This window comes from Saimiri boliviensis, chromosome 16 (assembly GCF_048565385.1).
Source record: "Saimiri boliviensis isolate mSaiBol1 chromosome 16, mSaiBol1.pri, whole genome shotgun sequence".
Lineage (NCBI taxonomy): Eukaryota > Metazoa > Chordata > Mammalia > Primates > Cebidae > Saimiri > Saimiri boliviensis.
The window spans coordinates 39,581,515-39,595,744 of record NC_133464.1 but is presented as its reverse complement, the minus strand read 5'-3'; the positions used below and the strand labels follow the sequence as shown (position 1 = coordinate 39,595,744).

The following is a 14,230-nucleotide window of genomic DNA, read 5'->3' as shown; positions in this document are numbered from 1 at the left end:
AATGCAGCGGCACAATGTTGGCTCCCTGCAAGCTCTGCCTCCTGGGTTCAAGCGATTCGCCTGCCTCAGCCTCCTGAGTAGCTGGGATTACAGGCATACACGACTGTGCCCAGCTAATTTTTGTATTTTTCATAGAGATGAGGTTTCACCATGTTGGCCAGGATGGTCTCCATCTCTTGACCTCATGATCCACCCACCTCAGCCTCCCATAGTACTGGGATTACAGGTGTGAGCCACTGTGCCCAGCCACCCTGCATCTTTAAAAGCCATTTTGATATTGACCTCATCAAAACAGTAAGCTTCTTTTAGCATGCTTCTGCTGGTAAAACAAAAAGAAAAAAAGGCAACAATACTGCATAACTGTTTTATAAGAGTCTGTTTGAGTTCCATATTTATTCATCAGGAAATTTCCCGGGATTAAAAAAATTATCCTAATGTTCACGTATCTTGGTTTTAATATGAATAGTTTTTCAATGAAATATGATTTAAACTATGGAAGTGCAATAGCAAAACAATGGACACCTTTAAAGAATATGAGACTTAAGTCTCATGGCAATATGCTAGTTAGTGTTTTGTACAGGGAGGTCCCATCGGTTTAATTTTCTGTTTTCTTCTCACTTTACTCTGATCCTACAAGGATGCAAAAGGAGTAGAAGTGTAATCAGCAAGAATAACTCTCCCCAATGAAGACAGATAAATCCGTACAAGAGAAAACGATATGCGTGTCAACAGCCAAGACTGCATATGACTGCCATACGAGGAGGAGTAAGCACTTGACTCCAGCTTCCACTCTAAAACTTGGGGACATATGATGAAAAGCTGATGTCAGTGATTTTACTTTTGGTGATTCAAATGCTGGTATTCTTTGACACATTCTACTCACAAGCAAGAATAAAGATTCAGAGTAACAGCCCACTTTGTCCCTGCAGATCTGTGAAGCCCAAACAGAGCTGTAAGAAGTTCCCTCACTGAGCCTTCATCTTAAAACCACTGCAATGTCCTGCCTTACAGGCCAAAGGTCTTGTGTGTTTGCATGTGGAAAAAGCTGAGCTTGACAAACTATCACTAAGACTGATAGTAAAGTTTAGTACAACAAGACCTTGATCGTTTCGTCTTAAAAGAAGCTATGTAATAAGTTGCAGCAAGGGAAAGAAAAGGAAGCATGAGATGTTCCACAGAGGAACAGAGCAACAGGAACTTCAGCAACAGAGAGCTGAGAAAACAGTGCGAGTTTTATTTAATTCCTACTTAACATTATTTTGCATAGTAAACAAAAGAGTTATTTTTGAAAATCCCTTTGGATAATTTCTGCCACCTAGAATTCTGAACATTTTGTCTCACTGCCTTATAAAAGAATCAATTAATTGAATAAGAGAAGGGATTCTCCCCTGATCTTTTCAAGAATCCTTAAAAGGCACATTTCTCACTAAGGATCTTGAAAGTGTATTTCTAGCCAATCCCAGGAGTCATTGCTCAGAGATTTACATTTCACAAATGTAATCAACAGTCTAAGCAGGATATTGACATTTGGACTGCAGAGCTCTGCTACCCGCTGCATGACTGCCATCCTGAACTCGGCTGTGGAGCTGCCGTCTATGCGGAGTTTATCCAGAGGGTTCTAGTGGTACTTCCCAACAGAAACCAGAGCAGACATGTATCATGGGCCAAGAAAACCCCTTCGGCATTGAAATAGTATTCCCTGCATGCCCCAAATTAAAAAGTAGTTTCAAATAAAATATATGTCCACAGTAGAGATGTTATTAGGTACAGTCTGAGGCAACTTCCATGACCACTTCCCTAACACAAAACCTCAAGCTATTTCTTTTTCTTTATAGCATTTACCACTTTCCAGAATTTGTTTCTTTCTTTGTGTATTGCTTTGCTCTTACACTAGAAGCACACACACACGGTGAGGATGGGGACGTGGACGTGGTCACCATGGCAGCCACAGCATAAGAGCATGCCTGCTCCAAAATAGATACTCAGAAGACATCTGTTGAACAAATTAATGGCAGAACACTCTTGCCAGTGTGGCTGTTAAACACAGAACGCTGCGCCAGAAGATGAGTAGGTAGATTCAGACATTCAAACATCTGTCATGCGAGTGAGCGTTACATTTGTGCACCACTTACAGAATTCAGGATGCATAGCACACAGTCTATATGAGGAAGGGTCATCTTAAAGAAAATTTCAGGGCCATCATCAGAGCTCACTCTCCCATCATCTTGTTTATGATTTGATAATTCTAGCAGGTCCAGAGAGGAGGCTACACGGCACTGCTGCATTTGCAACAGAGCTCATCTAAATCGTAGGCCACTGCTGAAGACAGAGGTTACACTGGTCAATAAATTGATGAAGATGTCTTCCAAAATATTGTTTCACTGTGCCCTTTGCTGAAGTGTTGAAATCACTACGAGCTCTTCAAAATTATGGTGTAAATGTCCCTAGATGTTATGCTGAGAATGTACAATAGAGGCTTTCATAGGACAAAAAAAGAAAAAGAAAACCTTTTAAAAGCTTATCCTCTACCAGGAATTAGTGGGAGGAAAGCATCTTGGAAAAGAATATCCCTCAGTCTTTATGTTTTGTCTCAACAAAAACACAGTTGTAGACCCATAGACCCTCAGGGAACTTTGTATCTGTGAAACTCAGTATTATGGAAAAATCCTAAAATGGCTTTCAAACCTGAATAGCACACCTTTATGAAATCACAGAGGGTGTGATACAACCTAGAGAACAAACAACTTGTAGGCTAAGAAATAGGTTTCCGATCCATAGTACATTTCAGAGTATTCTGAATAATAATGTTGCATTCCAAAGGTATGATTTACAGTCTTCCCTAAATCTGGTCTCCAGAGCTGACTTAGGCTAATTTCTAGATCCTACTGCATCTACTTAGATCTTGTGCCCCATATATTTTGAATGCTAAATGCAAAACATGTACACTATTGGTGGCTATATTTTAGGTGAGGAATGCAATTCTTCCCCATAGTGGCAATACAGCATCCTCTCAGTTATAAATATCTTCACTTCAATGAGAAAAGATGATGAAATTCTTTTTGAAGACTCTCAAAGGGCTTGCAGATTTTTAAAAATATTACCGCCACTTTGTTTGGAAGAAATACAGTTTGGTCGTAAAACCATCATTTGTGATCGGATTTATGAACATGACATGCATTTGCATGCTGTGCATGAAAACCCCGTACCAAGGAGTGGTTTCAAACAAGGAAACTGTGGCTAGTTAGAATGTTCTCACCTGTGTTATCATTAACAAATTTCAAGTTCCCTCAATCTGTTGAAAATGAAGGTAATTCAAATGAATCTTCCTTTGCACGAATGGTCTATCAACTTCAAAATTCCTCAACATCATTGAACTTTTTCCAGTTAGATAGGGAAATTCTTTTTCTATATAGACTCCAAAGTGCTTTTTCTTTTAAAGACAGATTGAGGGAAAGCATCTTTCTTTTTATGTATTCTATTTGTGGCTTGCTAAGCACTAAAGTCTATCTATAACTAGCTTAGAACATCTTATCATTGAGCACAGTACTTGAGCATGTTTTTTTTAAAAAAGAGTTGCCTATTAAATCTAATTTATTTACTCAACAATCCTGATTAAGCACCAGAAAGCTACTACTGGATTTTTTAAAAATAAATAAGTAACTTACATTAAAGAAGCTTACAGATGAGGAATCACCACACTATCTTCCACAATGGTTGAACAAATATGCACTCCCACCAACAGTGTAAAAATGTTCCTTTTTTCTCCACAACCTCACCAGCATCTGTTATTTTTTGACTTTTTAATAATGGTCATTCTGATTGGTGTGAGATAGTGTCTCACTATGGTTTTGATGTGCACTTCTCTAACAATCAGTGACACTGAGCTCTTTTTCATATGATTGTTGGCTGCATGAATGTCTTCTTTTGAAAAATGACTTTTCATGTCCTTTGCCCACTTTTTAATGGGGTTGTTTGGTTTTTTTCTTGTAAACTTGTTTACATTCCTTAGAGATGCTGGATATTAGACCTTTGTCAGATCCATAGTTTGTGTGAGTTTTCTCCCATTCTGTAGGTTGTCCATTTACTCCATTGATAGTTCATTTTGCTGTGCATTAGCTCTTTAATATTTCTATACTATAAAGAAGGAGGAAATAAGGGTTCAGTAGAGGTGTATGTAAGACCTTATACTAAAAAATGGAAAGAGGTCATTAGTTAGGACGTGGGGGATCTGGTAAAGCTTCTTGAGAAGTTGTAATCTGTGTTTGGTTTGAACAATTGGTATAATTTTGATCATTGGAAAATGAAGGGAGTGTGAGGGAAGGGGAAGCATCTGATTCAATAATTTGGAGACTTCTCTCAAATTCAGTGGCAGGCACAGCCAAAATTTTATGAAAGCAAATACACTGGACTGATATTGGAGATGTAAAATGAAGCCCATGGTACACTTTCCAATAATGACATAAGGCAACCCTCAAAGAATTTGGTGACTGTCCAAATTATTTGAAGTGAAATAGTTTCCATAGATGAGATCTATATTTTAAATATCCAATATTTCTATACAGAGACCGTGTAAATAACCAGTGTTTCTACACAGAGATCATTCATTTTTACTGTACTCCTTAAGAGAAACAAGAATTCCTCTATGAAGTAAAATGCAAAGCTGAACATATTTGGCAGAATCATCCCAAGCACATGTAAAACAGCATTATCACACCAGCTGCTGATTTGGTCCCAGTGTTTTATCCCGTCAATAAGGAAATCCTTGATGTGCTATTGAATATACAGTTATCTTGACAGCCATCTTCATGTAATATTCAGGATAGCTTTTACACAGTCTCAGTTATAATATTAGCCTGAGATCTAATGTTTGCTCTTTATTTAAGAGATGATGAACTTGATTGGATGTTTTCTCTGCTGTGAGCCAGTTCAGACTCAGAATTCTCCTGGGCAGATCTCACTATCTTAAACTGACCATAAGTTTAAGACGTTCCTAGCCAAAACCCTATTCTTATCAATTACTGTTCTACGCCACTGGTTTTACCCAGCTTTAACTCAAGAGCTATTTTCATCAGCTTTCCATCATGTATTGGGCCTGATCTTTGAAATATTGTATCCACTGAATTGCTATCATCCAAGATAAGAAAGAACTGTCTTCAAAGCTCTATCTTGGTTCAAAAGAAAACTATTCTCACATTAAATATTTCTAAGCTCTTTTACGATTGCTAATCCACACAAGATTATTGGATATAGTTTCCCAGATTGAGATACATGTTTGGGAAGGAAAGAAGGGAGAAGGGATGGCAAGGAGTAAAGGAGGAAGGACGGGAGGAAGGGAAATATTGGGCAAATAATTACAAGCCCCTGAAATGAGGTCTGATGATTTTGCCCTTCCCTGGTGTTAGGAAGTCAGGTATGCAAGCTCTATATTCAAGAATTAAATAGTACACTTAACCTTTGAGTAATTTCAGATGCCGGGTTCTAGATGCAGCATTATAAATAAGATGACAGGGACTTATATTACTGCTGAGAAACTGGGTTTGATAAACTAAAGACAGCCATGTATAACCAGTCATGCTCCTGGTGAGAACAGGTGGCTCACTGCCTAATGAGAGCAACGTTCAACAAGCTATTTACAAAGCTGTGGATGACATGTAGGGAAGCCACAGAGAGAACACAACATCTACAGCTAATAGGAGTAGAAAGCCATCGCTGTCTCCGCGTCTAAAGGAGGTAGAGCAATCAAAGGAAATAAGAGACAAGGGAGGCTGCGGGGACCAGGCCACTCGGCAGAGCCATAACCTTAGATTAAAGCAGGTGGTCATTTCTTGGCAAATCTGCAGGCAGGGAACCAACCTCACCTTTAACCCTCCCCTCTGATGCCCAGAGCTGGTTTATCTGATTGGCAAAAATCAGTGAGTGAGGTAACCAGTGAGCAAGGAAGCTTGCTGTTCTTTTCCAAATAAGCCCCACCAGAAGCAGAGAGTAGGGATCAGGAAATAGAATGAAGAATAGGTCTAAAAGGACTCACAGCAGAAATCCAGTACATCATATTAGTAATATGGATTAGGCACAGTATTGTAAATCAATTATTTATGAAGAAAGAAGAAGAACAGGAAAAATCTCAAACTCCTTATTTCATCTATAAAAACTCTTTGGCCCTAGAGTCTTAAAATTAGATAATTTCAAATATTTTGAGTAGAAAATATTCCTAAAATTGTACATGCATAAGCAAGCACACACACACACATACACACACACACACACACACACACACACAGAGAGAGACACAGAAAAGGGATCTAGTTATTACAGACCCCCCCCCAAAAAAATGATGGGGAATTGGCAGATCAGTAACCTTGCTGGCTCTATATACAAAAGGTGGCATGGTGAGGATACTGTTAGGGGTTAGAAGGAAGTGAGAAGTTTTGGGAACTGAGACACAAGGAGAGGTGAGGTAATAAATAAATGGCACAAAGGCTTTCTTTCAGGCTTCATGGACTTATTGCGAGCTATAGTGCAGGAAAAATCTCAAACTCCTTATTTCATCTATAAAAACTCTTTGGCCCTAGAGTCTTAAAATGTAAATAATTTCAAAGATTTTGAGTAGAAAATATTCCTAAAATTATACATATATAAACATGTACACACACACACACACACACACACACACACACACACACACACACAAATACACACACACACAAAGAGATACAGCAAAGGGATCTAGTTATTACAAACCCCCCAAAATTGATGGGGAATAGTGCAGTTACTAATTTAAGCACACTTCACTCAAACATGAAGAGAAATCAAGCATCTGATATGATTTGGCTGTGTCCTCACCCAAATCTCATCTCGAATTGTAATCCCCATGTGTCATGTAAGGAACTTGATGGCAGGTGATTGAACTATGGGGGCGGTTTTCCCCATGCTGTTCTCATAACACTCAGTTCTCATGAGATTCGAGAACTCACTGAGGGGCTCTTCCCCGTTCACTCTCATTCTCTTTTCCTGCTGCCTTGTGAAGACGGTACTTGGTTCTACCATCTTTATGGTTTTCCCACCATGTGGAACTGTCAGTCAACTAAACCTCTTTTCTTTATAAATTACCTAGTCTCACATATACTCTGTAGAAGTGTGAAAACAGACTAATACAGGAAATTGGTACCTTGAAGAGTGGGACACTGCTATAAAGATAACCTGAAAATATGGAAGTGACTTTGGAACTGGGTAATGAGGAGAGGCTGCAACAGTTTGGAAGACTCGGAAGAAGACAGGAAGATGTGGGAAGGTCTGGAACTTCCTAGAGACTTGTTGAATGGTTTTGACCAAAGTGCTGATAGTGAAGTGGACAATGAAGTCCTGGTAGAGGTGGTCTCAGATGGAGATGAGGAACGACTTGGTAACTGGAGCAAAGGTGACTCTTGCCATGCTATGGCAAAGAGATTGGTGGCATTTTGTCCCCGTTCTAGAGAAGTGTGGAACATTGAACTTCAGACAGCTGATTTAGGATATCTGGCAGAAGAAATTTCTAAGCAGCAAAGCATTCAAGAGGTGACGGAGCATAAACGTTTGGAATTTTTGCAAAAGTTTGGAAATTTCTGACCATGTGGTAGAAAAGAAAAACTCATTTTCTGAGGAGAAATTGAAGCCAGCTGCAGAAATTTGCATAAGTAATGTTGAATATTAATCACCAACACAGAGGGGAAAATATCTCCAGGGCATGTCAGAGAACGTCGAAGAAGCCCCTCTCATCACAGGCTCAGAGGCCTAAGAGGGAAAAATTGTTCTGTGGGCTGGGCCCAAGGCCCTGATGCTCTGTGAGCCCTCGAGTTATGGCACCCTGTGTCCCAGCTGCTCCAGCTTCAGCTGTGGCTAAAAGGAGCCAACATACATCTCAGGCCATTGCTTTAGAGGCTGCAAGCCCCAAGTCTTGGTGGCTTCCATGTGGTGTTGGGCCTTTGGGTACACAGAAGACAAGAGTTGAGCTTTGGGAACCTCGGCCTAGGTTTCAGAGGATGTATGGAAACACATGGATGTCCACGCAGAAGTCTACTGCAGGAGTTGAGCCTTCATGAAAAAAACCTCTGCTAGGGCAGTCTGAAAGAGAAATGTAGGGTTGTAGTTCCCACAGAGTCCACATTGGGGCACTGCCTAGTGAAGCTGTGAGAAGAGGGCCACTGCCCTCCAGACCTGTGTGGTAGATCCACCAACAGCTTGCACGTGTACCTGGAAAAGTCACAGCCACATAACACCAGTCCATGAAAGTAGCTGGGGAGTGCTGTACCCTGCAAAGCCACAGGGGTGGAGCTGCCCAAAGTTGTGGGAGCCCACGTCTTGCATCAGTGTGCACTGGATGTGAGCCATAGAGCCAAAAAAGATTTTTGAACTTGAGGTTTAACGATTGCCCCACTGGATTTCAGACTTGCACAGGGCCTGTAGCCCCTTCATTTTGACCAATTTCTCCCATTTGAAATGAGAGAATTTATCCAATGCCTGTACCCCCATTGTATCTTGGAAGTAACTAACTTGTAATTCTCATGTATCAAGGGAGGGACCTGGTGGGAGGTGTGATTGGATCATGGGGGCAGTTTCCTCCATGCTCTTCTCATGATAGTGAGTGAGTTCTCATGAGATCTGTTGGTTTTACAAGGGACTCTTTCCTCTTCACTTTCTCTCTTTCTTTCCTGCCACCGTGTGAGGAAGGTACTTGTTTCTCCTTTGCCTTCTGCCATAATTGTAAGTTTCCTGAGGCCTCCCCGGCCATGCTGAACTGTGGGTCAATTAAATTTCTTTCCTTTATAAATTACCCAGTCTCAGGTGTTTCTTTAGGGCAGTGCAAAAATGGACTAATATAGTATCTTTATATTTTCTATAACTATCTGATCTCACTCATAGGGTTCAACATGTTAGGTAGCAGAAGAAGGAGAAAGAGACTACATTAGGTAGTACAGTTGTCATAGTCCGTTCTACTATACTTTGTTATTATTTCACAGTGTACTCTTTCTGCTTACAAAAAGAAAAAGAAAAAAAAAACTAAAACAGCCCCCAGGCAGGTCCTTCAGTCGGTATTGCAGAAGAAGGCATTGTTAGGGGAGATGCCAGTTCCACATATGTTATTGCCCCTGGAGAACTTCTAGTGGGACAAGATATGAAAGTGGAAGACAGTGATATCGATGAGCCTCACCCTGTGCAGACCCAGGCTAATGTGTGTGTTTGTGTCTTTGTTTTTAACAACAACAAAAAAATTTACAAAGTAAAGGAAAATAAACAATTGTAAAAGTAGAAAAAAGTTTAGAGAATAAGGTTATAAAGAAAAGTCCCTTTGTGATGTTCCCACAATGATGAAATCACCTATGACACATTTCTCAGAATGTAGCCCCATCATTAAATGACACATGACTGTAGATTTCATTATTTTATAACTTCTCAGTTTAAAGTTCAAGTAAGTTAAGTATCAATAACCCACAGAAATCAAAAGCTTTTTAAGGTCTTCAATAATTTCTTAAGGGTAAAAAAGCATCTTGAGATAAAAAATTTGAGAACTTCTCTTCCAGTCTCCAGGCGCACTTCTTAACATATTTTTTAAAATCATTATTTAGGCACCTCTCTGCAAAGCCACAGCCTCACTAAAGAGCTCAAAAAACGAATGCCAACTAAATTTTTCTGTTCCAGGAACCATCAGGGTTCTCCCTCTCTCAGAACTTGAAAATAAAATGTTCAAATCTTGAAGGTAATATGACTCCAGTAGGGGAACTTTTAAAGTTCCAGTTCAGTATCTACAAGATATTCTCCTATCTGAGAGGTCTAGGGAGATGACAAACCAAGTGTGAGATTCTGGGCTCAGGTGGGGCCCCTTCCAGGACCCAAGAAACAAAAGCTGCCTAAGAGTTTAGGGGTGGGGAGAGACACTTTTGTCCACATCACTGCCCCATGTCTTCAAAACCTTCAGGTAGCACAGCTGTGGACAGTTTATCAGTCTCCCAAGGGCTCCTGGCATGGGCGCTATTGAGGAATCTTGATGGAGAAGTTCACATAGTAGATGGTGAACAAAATTTATCGTAATCACGTGGAGCTACTAGAAAAATGTAAAAACATGGATGCTGACATTGTGGGTAAACAGATGGGGTCCAGGTACTGTCAAAAGCCAACTATTAATCTTGATGAAACAACACTTTTACCTGTGGGCTGCTGAGGCCTGAAACATACCTACAAACTATGTGCCTATGATCAAGTACTGATACACCATAAATTGTTATAGAAATATAATATAATCTATATATTGCAGTTGATCAGCCAGCCAAAGAATATAAAGATAAATTATTCTTGTAAACATAGAATAATTTTTATATCAAAAATATTAAAGTAAAAATCACAGCAACCAGAATCTGTATTTTTGAATGCCAGATATTGTTCTAAATGCTTAGAGTGACTCTTCATCTAATTGTCTGATAAATTCTGAAATATAGATATTATTATCATCCTCATTTTAGACTTAAGGAAACTCAGGAAAGAAGTTTGTCCAAGGCCACACATTAGGAAGTGTTAATAAAATATGCTTTTTAAATTTTTTCTCCCCAAATCTACCTTCACAGCAAAAATCAGTCACCCTGTAATGATACACATTTACATAAAGCTTCAGTATATTTGTAATATAAAAGCTCCATTTCTCAACTCTCCATCATAGCCCACCCGTCTCTTTCACAGACACCCATCTCAAATGGTCCTGAGAAAAGCAATCTGGTTCAATTTGCTAAGGGGGCAAAAAAATCCCAATCAGGTTTAGTGATTGCCACAGTTGGAATGTTCTGAAATCAGGGCCATGTTCCTGTCATGGCAAATTAGGTCAGCATGGTGAGACATGGAACCATGCATAGGATGACGGAATGTAAAAGTACATTATTAGCTGATGTCCTCTCTGTTTTATTTTTCCCCGGTGACATTTAACAAATTGAATGTAAATGTTCAGAACCACACAATGCTCTGTTAGATGGTTTAAAAGATGTAGAAGGAGGAAACAGTAGCACGTGCACTGGCAGACAACATCATAATATGACATTGACTATTGCAAACATTTCAGAAAATGTTCTTTTTCTAAGAATGTCTTTTAGAAGTTATCCCTTCAATAGTCCAGTGCTTTTTTGCTCAAGCTGTTGTTTTTAAGTATGGCAGAACTAATTCTGTAAACCTCTAGGTGGTATTATAGAAACATGGATGTTTAAAATATACAACCTTATAATTGGACATGGGGCTATTATACAAAATTAATAAAAGCGTGAATATTTTAAACTACCCTATTGAACACTAGAAAATAATTTGTATTTTTTTTAATTTTTAAAGATTTTCTTTTTTTTTCCCCATAGTCCTCCAATGCTAGATGTCTTCAACAGACATCAGGTCAAAGTCAAAAACTGTTGGTCGCAATCCCATTACTGGGTATATATCCAAAGGATTATAAATCATTCTACTACAAGGACACGTGCACACGAATGTTCATTGCAGCACTGTTTACAATAGCAAAGACCTGGAACCAACCCAAATGCCCAACGATGATAGACTGGATAGGGAAAATGTGGTACATATACACCATGGAATATTACACAACCATCAAAAACGATGAGTTCACGTCCTTTGTAGGGACATGGATGAACCTGGAAACCATCATTCTCAGCAAACTGACACAAGAGCAGAAAATCAAACACCATATATTCTCACTCATAGGCGGGTGTTGAACAATGAGAACACATGGACACAGGGAGGGGAGCACTACACACTAGGGTCCGTTGGGGGGAAATGGGGGAGGGGCGGGGGGGTGGGGAGGTGGGAAGAGATAGCATGGGGAGAAATCACAGATACAGGTGAGGGGACGGAAGGCAGCAAACCACACTGCCATGTGTGTACCTATGCAACAATCTTGCATGTTCATCACATGTACCCCAAAACGTAAAATGCAATTGAAAAAAAAGAAAAAAAAAAAAAACTGTTGGTCATCACCTAGTATTTTAAATCTTATGTATCTCAGACAATCAGTAAGACAAAATGGCAGGATAGTTTAGTGGCTACATATGGGGGCTCTGTAGCCAGATTTTTTGGTTAGAGTCTTGACTCTACCACTCGTTGGCTGTGTGACCTTGGGCAAGTTACTTAACTTCTCTGTCCCTTTAGTCCCCTGTAGTGTGAAATAAGTTTAATAATACCTCATCAGAATTTTTATGAGGAATAAGGGAGTTAACATACAGAAAGCACTTAGATAACTGCTCAGTATATAGTAGATACTCAATAAAAGTTACCTATTAGTATCACGTTATAAATGCTTGACTTTTACAGCCATTTTAATCTAAATGTCTTGCAGATAAAACCCAAATGGACCACAACTTCCTTCACCAATGTTAAAGCAAATCAAAACTCAGAGATATATTTAAAAGAAATATAAATCCAAATTCAAAGAGCCTGAAAAAAACTTAGATTTTACTAATGTTTTCTTGCAGATATAAAAGTATTCGCAGAAAAAAATCTAGGGCATGTGCTTTCTGAAATAACATTTGTATTTGCCATATACATTTTTAAAAGATCACTGTTACTATTATAAGAAAGACATCGCTGTCCTCTTCAGGGACAGTGCATTCCCCACCGGCTACAGCCTGACACACCACACAGCCCCCCAGTCTCCTGCAGCCGCTCCCCCAAGCATGGCACAGAGCCTCTCCTTGCTACGGCAGCAGCACGGCACAACACACTTGACTTCACGCTTGGCGCCAAAGCTGTTGGTGAGACCATTCTAAAAGGCCTCCAGTCCATTTTCCAGGAGCAGGGGATGGTGGAGTCGGCACACACCTGGCAGGACCGTGGCTATTTAGCAACCTACACAAATAAGAATGGCAGCTTTGCCAATTTGAGAATTTACCTACATGGATTGGTGTGGCTGGACCTTCAGAGTTACAATAGTGATGTGCAAGGCAAAGAAAAGAGGAACAGTATTTGGAACAAAGTAGAAGAAAGACTGAAAGAATCGAGTCAGGACAGTACTGGGCGGGTGAAATGATTACCACCCACAGTTTGAGGAAGAGCCATGGACAGATAGTAGCCCACCGCCAGTGGGTGCCTTGTTGAATATGACATAGATGAAGTGGCATATGACGAAGATTTACCTTACCAAAATATAAAAACTCTACAGTTGAAGCCATTTGGAAATATTCTCATCCTTAGTGGGGATGTTAACTTGGCAGAGAGTGATTTGGCCTATACCCAGGCCATCATGGGCAGTGGCAAAGAAGATTACGTTGCCCAAGATGTACTCATTCTGGGAGGCAGATTTGGGGACATATTATATGAAACAGTCAGACTAAAACCAAAGATGATCACTATGGTAGAAATTGACCAAATGGCAATCCATCAATGGATGTAAGAAACATACGCAAAAAATGTGCGGCGATGTCAGGCAATCTTCAAGGAGACTGTGATCAGGTTCTAATAGAAGATTGTATTCCCATACTGAAGAGGTACACCAAAGAAGGGAGAGAATTTGATTATGTGATTAATGATCTGACAGCTGTTCCAATCGCCACATCTCCAGAAGATTCTACATGGGAGTTTCTCAGACTGATTCTTGACTTCTCAATGGAAGTATTGAAACAGGATGGAAATATTTTACACAGGGGAACTGTGTCAATCTGATGGAAGCACTGTTTCTCTATAAGGAACCACTTGGGTGCCTGTATTGCCCTGTGGAATTCTCAAAGGAGATCATCTGTGTCCCTTCATACTTGGAATTGTAGGTATTTTACACTGTTTGGAAGAAAGCTAAACCTTGAAGATGAATATCTCCTAAATACATGGGCTAAAAATAGCTTCGTCTATATGCTGTACATGACATTGAAATAAGTTAGGCAATTGAACGTGAATTCCTTAAAGTTTTCCTTTTTAACATTATTATTTTTAATTTTAAAAAAACAGAAAATGTACATTTTGATGAACTCAGGGTGTTATTTTTTTGAAAGTCAGGTGAAGGATGCTCAGACAGCACAGTGAAGACTGCTAAATGCATGAGACACCCCCACCCCTACTCCTGTCATGTGATTTTTGTTCCTTTTTATTTCTCTGTGTGCTTTTTTGTTTTCGTTTTGGTAGTTCTTCAATTTGGATATTTGGAGGAATGAACATTGTTGTTTTGTTCTGCAGGAACAATACAGGTATTGATCGACTTACAACCTATGCAACTTATGACCATTCGACT

General features: G+C 39.6%; 1 pseudogene; it reads left to right on the top strand.

The window, feature by feature from the left end:
* The first annotated feature begins 10,039 nt into the window (after positions 1 to 10,039).
* LOC101039812 (spermine synthase pseudogene) lies at positions 10,040 to 13,808 on the top strand (annotated as a pseudogene).
* Positions 13,809 to 14,230: the final 422 nt, after the last annotated feature.